The sequence below is a fragment of the Archocentrus centrarchus genome, unplaced genomic scaffold (genome assembly GCF_007364275.1).
Source record: "Archocentrus centrarchus isolate MPI-CPG fArcCen1 unplaced genomic scaffold, fArcCen1 scaffold_109_ctg1, whole genome shotgun sequence".
In the NCBI taxonomy this organism is placed as follows: domain Eukaryota; kingdom Metazoa; phylum Chordata; class Actinopteri; order Cichliformes; family Cichlidae; genus Archocentrus; species Archocentrus centrarchus.
In genome coordinates this window covers 30,915-42,091 of record NW_022060155.1, presented here as the reverse complement: position 1 = coordinate 42,091, position 11,177 = coordinate 30,915, and the positions used below count along the sequence as shown (strand labels likewise).

At 41.6% G+C, this 11,177-nt stretch overlaps 1 pseudogene; it reads left to right on the top strand.

Moving 5' to 3' along the window:
- The first annotated feature begins 3,172 nt into the window (after positions 1-3,172).
- Positions 3,173-8,655, top strand: LOC115775366 (cytochrome P450 2J2-like; annotated as a pseudogene).
- Positions 8,656-11,177: the final 2,522 nt, after the last annotated feature.

Genomic DNA, 11,177 nt, shown 5'->3' with positions numbered 1-11,177 from the left:
AGAAAGGACCGGGTGGTTTTCTCAGAGAGGCAACTACATATTCTTAATCTTCGCTTCAGTCTGCAGACTCATCTCAAACCAGATGAAATGGAAGAGCTGGCAGAGATGACAGGACTGACCTACAAACAGGTGAGTGTTTTTATTCTTTGAAGGTTGCTACAATACAAGTATATTAAATTTAATTCATGTTCATGTCTGGCTCATTAATCTGTCTTTTTCCTCTTTATAGGTGAAGACTTGGTTTCAGAACACAAGAGCTAGATTTAGGAGGAGAGACAAAGAAAGGACTGTCCACTTCATGGACCTTTAAGCAACACCCCCCCACATGTCCCTCATGTAAGTAGCTCCAATTATTAAACACACGTGATCTGTTTCTATTTCAGTCATTATCTGGGGAATTGATTGGATTTCATGAAATGTAGTGCCTTTAATTTGAGACAAGAGCTCTGTATTGTGGTTTTACTGACAGTCTGCCTCTCTGTGATTCAGCTTCAGGGCTATGGACAGACCCCCCCCCCAGGGCGCAGTGCAACCAGCCTGGGATGGATACAAACTGTGTTCATAGCCAGGGCCTCTATCTGGCTTCTCTGGGCAATGGTGTTGTACCTGCTGGGCCCCCCTCCTGGACTCTGAGCACATCACAGTCAGCTGTTCCCAGCTTGCCACAGACGGTCGGCTCGTCCGTACCTCAAACGTTTCCACCATCTTGGTTGCGAAACCCCAAATGTGATGAGGAGGGCTGAATCTGCACACTGGCTTTCAGACAGAAAACAGACTTAGAGCACTTCCACGTGGTTGCATTTTTCCATCGTGGAAGCTACATCAGTGTTTTATATTGTCCGAGGTTTTTCTGTAAATTTGATCTTCCTGATATTTAAATATCCTTCTGTTGGTGACGATTCATTAAAACAGGAAATCCTGACTCCATGTTTGTTTTTAGCAGTGACGTGCGGTGAGGTTTGTGACGGTGAGGCACTGACTCATTTGGAGTCGGATGTTCACATGCATGAACCCAAATTAGAAGCTTATATTTTTAATTATACTAATGATTAATTATGCTTTAATCAACTGCATACAGTTCAACAGTGATGGCAAGAATAACATAATATTTAATGTAAGGTCAAACTCTGGCACATCAGCATGTGTAGCACATGTGTAATCAATCATGTATATTGGCGATATAAAGACAGACAGCAATGGGCATGCACCAAACGCCTGCTTCATTTATTGTATGTGACACAGCGCCCCCAGAGGTGAGCCAGGGCACTGCACTGGATCACCCCGCATTTCTTCCGTGTGTGTGAACAGGAAGTGCATAAATTCCACGATTTTGACCATTAAAGTGTTGAAATAATTCAGAAAACACTTTTAACTGTTTTATAAACTGTTTTATAGAACAGTCAAGTGGTCAAATGTATTTTCTCTTATTATTGTTAGTATTTTACTTGTCATGATGACAGGGTGACAGATGGAGGGTTTTCAGGACAGCAACAAGTCTTGAAGTGCATGAAGCTCAAACAAAGTTCAAGAGGTGGCTCAAATTCCCAGAGCTCTGACTTCCTTTATTACTGATGATTATAAAACACGACCTAGCAATGATTACAGTTCACAAAAATCCACCAAGAAAAATCTTTTATTTGCTTAGTTTGCTTCCCTTCTAACCATGTGGATCATTCTTAAAATTATTTACGATTTATTTGCAAAATCTCAAAAGCTGCCGAAATTAAACCCTCGAATGAATAACATAACAGTCGACCAATTCTGCCTCCTCCAGCAAAAGCACTCCACCCACCAAGAGAAGCCACCCTGAAGGCTCTCCTGAATCGACCCACACACACACACACACACACACACACACACACACACACACACACACACACAGTGCGCATCATGACATCCATTTGAGCTGTTTAGCTTCACAGCTAACAAAAACATGAATGTGAAGCTGAACACTGAACTGATGTACTTTCTCAAAAGGATGATCATCATAACATCAAAGATATCAACCTTCTAAAAACTACTATTAATCCACTGTGATTAACTACAGTGTGTGCACTGGAAAATAGTGATGGTGTTATTCTCAGCATGTGCTTTTTACTTCTTTAATTTGTGTGAAATGATTCTTCAAAGCACCCGTGGCCATGAATGGGGTCAGCAGCTAAGAGCATGGATGGAAGGATGGATGCAGACAGTGGAGTGAGCGCTCAGGACTGAAGCAGCAATACTAAAGTTTCACCACTGAAACTCCAGAGACTGCAGAGAGAAAAATAAAATCACATTTTATGGTTGGAACCAAAACTGCTTTTTTCACGAATAGTGTTTTCAAAACATCAACCAAATCTCTCTGAAATCATTTAAAGTATCCGCTGCTGTAGTCTAACAATAGCTAATAATGAAGGTTCTGCATAAGCTTTCATTAATGGAGCAGTAATGTGAAGAAGTACCAGTTAAGATCCTCTTTAACAGAAGGTTTGAAACAAGCCCTTATTTAAAGACTCTAACCCTTCTTTAAGGTTCCTTTTTCCAAAGTGCTTAAAATGTCTTTATTCCATGTTGTGAACATCAGTTTCCAAGAAAAAGTCAACTGAAGTGATGCTGGACTGAATCACTCTCTGATTGGTCAGTGATTCTCAGAGGACCATCTTCTCCCCTTTTCAATGACCTGAACATGATCTGCATACTGAGAGTCTCCTCTGGTGTCCTCAGGAAGTGAAGGATTTTAGCCGTGTTGGCTGCATTCAGGACCGCAGAGCTTCGATTCAGAGTGATCTTTAAAACTGCTGCACTGAGATGCCTTTCTGCTGTGATCTGCAGGCTAAAGAAGGAAATCAAACTATTATAGAACACCAACTTCCTTCCTGTTCACAGCATTGATGTTCAAGATGGGCACATCTTCATTGTATACATGTGTACAATGATAATAAAGTTGAATCTAATCTAATCTAATCTAACATGGAAACAGTACAGAGTGTCCTCGGCTTGGAGCGGGCCACAACAGCAACCCTCAGACAGAATCAGGAAACCCAGGCTGCCCGCAGCCACTCATGAGTATTGAAGACCCGAGACCAGACATCCCGATGACAACCGTGTGTCCATCCCCAGAGCAGGAGGAGGGCGGTCCCAGCCAGGGCCCCCACAGCCAAAGGGCAAGAGCCCCAGAGATCCAGTGACAATGGGCAGCTGCCCCCACCACCGCACGAGCCAGGGGGGGGGGCCCAGGAGCCCAAGACCCACCCGACGCCAAGCAGAGGCCCGCGCAGAAGTAGCCAGCACCCACCCAAACCACAACCCCCAAGGTAGCAGTCCAACAACCACGTCAAAGCACCCAGCCTCGTGCCCCAGAATCACTGAGTGCCCATCTCCCGGGTGGGTAGCAACGACCAGTGGGGAGCAAACATGTCTCACAGAAGCAACCCAGGACCAGCCATGCATGCACATATGCACACATGCATGCATGCTCACACAAGGATGTGCATGCATATTTTGTTATGTCATGCTCTCATGATTATGCCATTATGCAACAGAATGTGTGCACACTTTTACCACACTTTTACCAGCTATAGTATTAAAGTAATGCTTACACAGTTAGGTAGTGTAAAATTGTGACACTTACATCCAGTCTAATTTGGTGTCTTTATGTTTTCAAAGCTCTTGTGGGTTCAAATGGTTATTCATGGAAGCAGCAGAGAAGATTTGCTCTTCATACACTCAGAAACTTTGGTCTGGGCAAGAAGACCCTGGAGTTATCCATCCAGCAGGAGTGCCAGTATATCTCAGAAGCTTTCACACAACACCAAGGCAAAACAATCTTTGCTGTTTTACTGTTGTATTTGGTTTTTTAAATATTTCACTGCTTATTACATGGACTTGTTTAGTTTTTCCTGCAAAATGTAAACAAATTAGTGCATGGGAAAGAAACCGAGTTAAAAGAAAATCACCATCCTCTATGATAGAGCTGAAGTTATGAGACTGATTTGCACAAGTCAATAGCATTTGCTTACTTTGATTTGATATGGGGTGCATCTCATGTGTCATATCCAAATGTTCTGTTTTCATTTACAGGAAAGCCCTTTAATGCCCAGCCACTGATAAACAACACTGTGTCAAACATCATCTGCTGTTTGGTGTTTGGGAATCGATCTGAGTACACTGACAAGCAGTACCAGTCCATTACTCATAACTTCAGTGAAATGTTGCGCTTACAGGGAACCATGTCAACACAGGTAAACCTCTTTTGAACATGCCACATGATGCAATGATCATATTAAATCAGGATTTATACAAAATGCATGTCACATTCACTTATATCTACTGTGAATTGATTTCCTTCTTCGGTCTTTCTCACTTTAAGTGGAGTGTGAATCCCAGTGATCCTGGGAGTTCTGTTTTTAGGAGCACAGTCTCCTGGTAGAGTAGAGAGTAGAGTATCTGATTACAAATATCCTAATTTTTACATCAGAATCCATCAGCTCATAAAGGGAAGTAAGTGCAGCCGTAGTGCTTCTTGAAGCAGTTCTTGACATTTTTAAGCCATGTTAAAACTCCTTATTTAGCTTATCTGGGCAGTTATTTTCAAGCCTTATATTGCTATAAATGAAGGACAACCTTTTATGCTTTAAAAGTAACAATTTATTATTTTTTTCTTTAGAACTTTGTACATTTGCAAATATTTACAGTTTTGATTCAATGCTGTGAAGTTGTTTCAACATGGTGAGGAGAGGAGGGTGAAGAGAGATGGAAGAGGCATGGTGTGAGAAGGGGTGAGTGTGAAAGAGATGGGGTAATAGACAGAAAAGGGAATGGGAGGGAGAAGGAAAGAGAGGGAGGAGGAACAGAGGAGGGAAAGAGAAAGAGGAAGTGGAGGGGTGAAGGTGGAGAAGATGATGAAAAAGTGAAGAGAAACTGCTGCTCAGTCTGAGAGAAACCATCACTCTCCTCAACCTTTGCATTGTTAGGACACACTTCACATCACATTGTCCTCTTCCAGGTTCTTTAAAAGGGGCTGCTCTTCCTCGTCCACTTTCAGTTTTAGTTTCTTCTTGGCCTTGTCCACTTTCAGGCTGAACTTCCTCTTTGCCTCGTCCACTTTCAGGTTGAGCTTCTTTTTTGCTTCTTTTATTCGCCTTTTCATACTGTTTTTCCCCTCTATGTCCGTCATTACGTTCTCTGCCATGTCCATCTTTATCAAACCTTCTATTTTTTGTTCAATTGCTTGCTGTACTGCCAGTAATTCCTTCTTCACGTTTTCTGCTTTCTTCTTTAGGTTTTCTTTGGCCAGCAGCTTTTCTTCTTCAGGATCCTCTTTCAGACAGGCATTTTCAGCCTTCATGGCTTTAAAGGACACAGTTTCAAAGACTGAGGTGCTCAAAAGTGTTGCTGTGAAGATTTTATTGTTCATCGTGGAAATTAAGCTACAGATAAGGACAGAATCACATAAAAACTCTGCATTAGGCCCACATTTTTGCAGTACTGCTTTGTAAGGGTTTGCTCCAAATACAAATAAATCTGATGCCTTTTGCACAGGTGAGTGTGAGTTATGAAAAAATGCTTTAACTGTTTGGAAAACTGAATTAAGAGTGGTGAAAATCACTTTTCTGCTGTGACAAATGTGCCAAATCAATTGAGAAAAACTTAAATCAGGGGAAGAAATTAGTAAGAGAGGAAATGAAGCTACCTGTCAAATGTTCAGAGCAGAGCTGATGCTGTGTCTGACCAAAGTCTTCTGCAGTACTTTGTATATGTGTTGCTGTAGCTTCTGATGCTGCTGATGTTGCCTAGCTTTTGTTTTCCTAATTTGAAAAATGCTGAAACTAAGCGATTGAACGTTCTGTCTCTTTTGAAATTTGGAGCATGCCCCACCCACATAGAACAGTACTCTCAGGTGCTACTGTTGCCTAGCAGCAACACCTGTTACTGACTGATGGACACCCCAGTAATAAAGAAATGTTATTGGTTTGTTTCATTCATCCATTTCCTTCTGCATATCTTTTTAAGGGTTGCAGGGGGCTGGAACTCATCCCAGCTGTCATAAGGCGAGAGGCAGGTTACACCCTGGTCGAGTCACCAGCCGGTCATAAGGCTAACACACAGAGACACACAACCATTCACACTCACACCTGTGGGCAATTTAGAATCAGCATTTAACTTAACTCCACAAAGTACATATCTTTGGACCATGGGACAAAACCAGAGTGCTCACAGGAGACCCACACAAACACGGGGAGAACATGCAAACTCCACACAGAAAAGGTGCCGGCCAAGGTGGACCCGAGCCCCGGACCTTCTTGCTGCGAGGCAACAGTGCTAACCACCACACGACTCACTTCTTTCAATCTTTTTTTTAAAGAAAACATGTCCATGTATTCTTGAGCTGGAATCATCATCACTACACTTATTTTTCCTTATGTAGCAGAGCCAGGGTCCTCCTAAGGAAAGTTGGAGGGTTTCGTGCATCCTGGTGAACTTTTTCACCAAATGTAGTTTAACATCTCAGATGTGTTTCAGCAGTATTTCTGCTCATGTTAAAGCATTTCTGTACTTTTACGTCCTTCTTCCTTCCTTCTAGCTTCTCCATCGCTCCGTCACACTGTGTGTATGAGTGTGTGTAATGGACACTGAGAAATATGAACTGCATTTAAACAATCACAAGTTAAATCTTATTGAAACAAACAAACAAAGCTTGGTGACTGTTCCCCCAAATATTTTCCCCTTTGGAAGTTATATTTCTACCACCACCTCTGCTGTTTTCTGTTAGATTTCAATTCTTTGACTACAATGTCTCTTTCTATGTGGTGCACACAGACGTGGATCTCTCTTTGAATGTTAGTGTTTATTTATTCATTAAAAGATGACTTCATCAGATTTAATAACTGTTCTCCTGTTTTGTAGATGTACAACGCAATGCCCTGGCTGATGAAGTGGCTGCCTGGACCTCATAAGAAGATGCTGACTGGTACAACAGATAAATGACTACATAGAAATCAGGATCAGAGAACACAAAGAAAACCTTAACCCAGCATTACTATATTGATGCCTTTGTGATAGAGATGGGAAAGGAGAGCTTTGGGCTTGAATTCTATTGTGTTTGTTCTGTTTGGTCTTGTAATGAAATATACCAACAGATTTTAATTTCTGCTGTTTGTGTCTCTGATAGGATGAGAACAATGATTCAAGTTTTACTCTCAGCAACTTACGTGCTTGCAGCATGGACCTTTTGCTGGAACTGAAACTACCACCACTACTTTACACTGGGGGCTGCTTTTCATGATCTATTACCCTGACATACAAGGTGTCTGCTAGGCCTCATCGCAACTAATTTTGTACTGAACTGACACCATGTGTGTGCCATCTTCCATATAGTAACTTCTGACTCCAAAGAACCAACATGGTGGCCAAAACCAAAGGATGACTTCACAGTGGCTGTGTCCATCTTTTAGTCTGTTTTTGTGCCCTCACTGTTTGGTTTTTCATTTCTGTGCTGCTGTAGGTACTTGTAGTGAGACAATATGGTGGGCCAGATAAAAATCAATTCCCCATAAATGAAAGGCTTCTTCTGCAATGATTCATAAATACACACAGTGAGATTCTTATGGCCCTTCAGTAGACTGATGACCTTTCAGGATGTACCCTGTCTTTTGTCCTATGACAGCTAGGATAGGCTCCAAATCCTAAAAAAAAAATCCAGCATTTTATCAAAACATCTGGCATCACCTGGTGAAGTCACACAATCTTCAAAACCAATTTAGATTTTTTTCTGTTTTAGTATTTCAGTTCTTACAATTATTGTTAATATTTTTTCAGGGCACCATGATCCTGGCTACCCTGGACTCAGTCCTACATGATGAGTCAGTGTGGGAAACTCCACACTCTTTCAACCCTCCACACTTTCTGGACAGGGATGGTAAATTTGGCAAGAGAGATGCCTTCCTTCCATTTTCTGCAGGTTGGTTGGATGTTAACACCCCTGTTTTAGACAAAATATCATGGTAAATGGACTAGTTCTTATATAGCGCTTTTCTACTCAGTATGAGCACTCAAAGCGCTTATACAATGGTTCATTGGCTTGTTGCAGAAATGCAGTAAAATCTGTGATACAAGTGGATATCTTGTAAATTGCTTGAATAAAACTTGTGTTTTGTGAATTCTCAGGTAAGCGTGTGTGTCTTGGAGAACAGCTGGCCCGGATGGAGTTATTTTTGTTTTTCACCTCCATCCTTCAAAGCTTCTCTCTGTCACCACCTGCTGGAGAGCAGCCCAGTCTGGAGTTTAGGTTGGGAGGCACCCGTTGTCCCAAACCTTACCGCCTCTGTGCTGTAACACGTTGATACATCAGCTGCCTTAACCCGATTATGTCTTTTTCTCGGCACAATGAATTACTGTCTTCCATCACATTTGTCATATAATGCATTATATATATCTGCCATACTATTTTCATCCTATAGCATCAGTAACAAACAATTTGTAAATTTTCTTCATTTTACCCTGGAGACCAAAAACTAGTAAAATTAAGTGAGGGGAAAAGGAGAAATGACATTATTTCACCACATTCCAATCATGTCTGATCCATGTGCACAATTAAATCAAGTTCATTCAAAAGACTTTCTGTAAAGGCTGATTGGATTGAGGGTAACAAGTTTTGAAGGTGTTTTACTAAAAATGGAACTGTATGTTACTCTAAGAAAAATAAATGTGCTGCCATTTTGTGCCATTGCAGCTGTACTGTGTGAATCTATGTAGAAATCTTTTTATCATAGTCTGATATTTGCACTTTTTAGCTTCATTCACACTGGGCAGAGGACAGACTGAAGATTTTGCTGGTTTCCCTCAAAACAAAATATTATTTATTAAAAAGTAGGTAAATGACTATTTTTTTAAAGGGAACCTCACCATTACCTGTGAATTTACTCAAATTTACCATAAGATCCAGATAAAGAAAAATGCTCTTTTAAAAGAAAAGTGTCCAGGCAGATTTAGAGGGTTTTGCATTTGGACTCTTCATGTTTCTACATTCATTTAAAAAATCTACAACAAAAACGCCTTCTGAAAAGTAGATTGTGCATAGATAAACTCATTGCTCTCATGTAACATTTTATTGTTTCCTGTGCTCATCATATCTATAATGAAAACAACGGCACACAATTGCGGTGTCTCCATAACAACCGTCAAAGGAGAAGAACATGTAAGTGCAAGACTTGCACATCACATCAGTAAAACTTGTATAAATTTGAAAGGAAAACTGATATATCAGATATATTACTTAGGATAAAATTAGATCATTTTATTTTTTTATTCTTTTAATTTTATTTTAACTTTACAAGAGCATCTCGCCCTCACACTGTGTGCCAAGAAAGATTCTGGCCCTTGGATAAATGTAGTTGATGACCCCTGCTATAGAAGAACCCCTCTCAGCCCCTTGTAGGAAAGACTTCAAATTATTATACAAACTCAAAAACCAAAATGTTTCTCATGCCCACTATGTTTTGTGGCATCAGGTCTGACACAGAAAAAATGCAGATGCAGACTCACATTAGTATTGTACTTGTCACATCACAAGTATGCACGTGTCTGCTTGGGTCCAAGTACTGAAAAAGTGTTTTTCATTGGAGGAAGCCCCCATCCAAACATCGGTGTCCTTTCATTTTGTTGTGACTGCGAAGTTGTCCACACAAACACTACACTACAAGGGTCGTCATGAGCCACCCAGGAATTCATGGTGTAAAATGTGGAAAAATGGAAAATCTTGTGGATTTGTACACTGATGATTTGCTTATTAGCTCATCTGAAAAAACAGTGTCTGTCCCCAACCTCCTCCAGTTTTACAAATGCATTTGTGCTTTAGCCTTTTTGTTGCCAACATGATTTGTTTCGTCCACTTTTAATTAGTTTTGCTGTGATTTTTATTGCAGGTGTCACTGGATGCTACAGGCACGTTCAAGCTAATAAAGACGGAACTGGTGGAGCAGGGCATCAACCCAAATGAACATGGCTGCACATTTTAATGACAAGGTGTAAAAACATTTTTTTGTCTTTTCCTCCGGCAGATCCAGGCTCAGGGAGGGGCGGTCATCTGCGTGACCGGTTGGGGTTGTTGGTTTCTGTTCTCTGCAGTGGGTCCTGAAGAAGCTTCTTGATGGCAGAGTGAATGCTCTTCAGGAACAGTTCATTGCCTCTCTGGGTGAAATGGACTCCATCCCCCTGAAATATCTGATTGTCGTAATATTTCAGCTGAGGATGTTCAATGACGACACCTCCAAAGGAGTCGACAGCCTTTCTCACACTCGAATTGACAAGCTTCCTGTTGCTGTCGATCCACCGTGGACTTCCGTAACACCATGCTTGGCGCTCATTGACGCTGGAAAAGGCAATTTTCATGGCGGGGAAGTCTGCATGCAGCTGCCTCAGTTGGGTCGTCATTACAGTTTCTGGGCGGATGTGAGTCCCAGATCGTTGCCTCCAGCATGGATCACCAAAACGTCAGGGGGCCTCTGTGAGGAGAGCTCGGCATAGAAACGGGGAAGGACGCCGTCCCAGCGCATCCCACCTTTTCCACACCACTTAACTTTGGCGTTGAGTCCAGCACAAACTGCTGGTGTGCTGCCTCCTCTCCTCGTTTGATGTAGCTGGATCCAATGATCCAAACGTTACTCCCTGCTTTGGCTTCCTCTGCTTCTTTCTTTGGCTGCTTTTGGAGCTTCTGGCATTTTTCCAAATTTGCAGCCGCGTTGCAGCGGAGGAGCTAAACTGAGCAGGAAGCAGGAGTCTATGCGCTGACGTGCGTAAACAGTATTTACAATGTTTTTTCTCGCCAACGGATTATCAGAATGCATCAAAAACAGACTACATTTATTCAGCGAAGTGACTAAATGACTCACGAGAGTGGATTATTTTGTATTAGAGGATTTTATTGCTGATTCGACCGGTTTTATCGCTGCAAACGAACACCTGTTATTCAGAAGGCGATTCATAGTAAGTAAGTTTTTATTCTCAGCTCGTCCTCAGATTATATGCCGTTCTGATGTAAATATGTATGTAATGGTGAGCTTGGCATGCACCATTACACAGAAAATATAACTGTGCGCTGCTGTGGCGCCACTTATATTGTGTGTCTGTGTGGGCGCTGTGTGATTTACAAATTGAAATTTGCAAGAGTCCAGGTGTTTGTAAAATAACAGGTCACT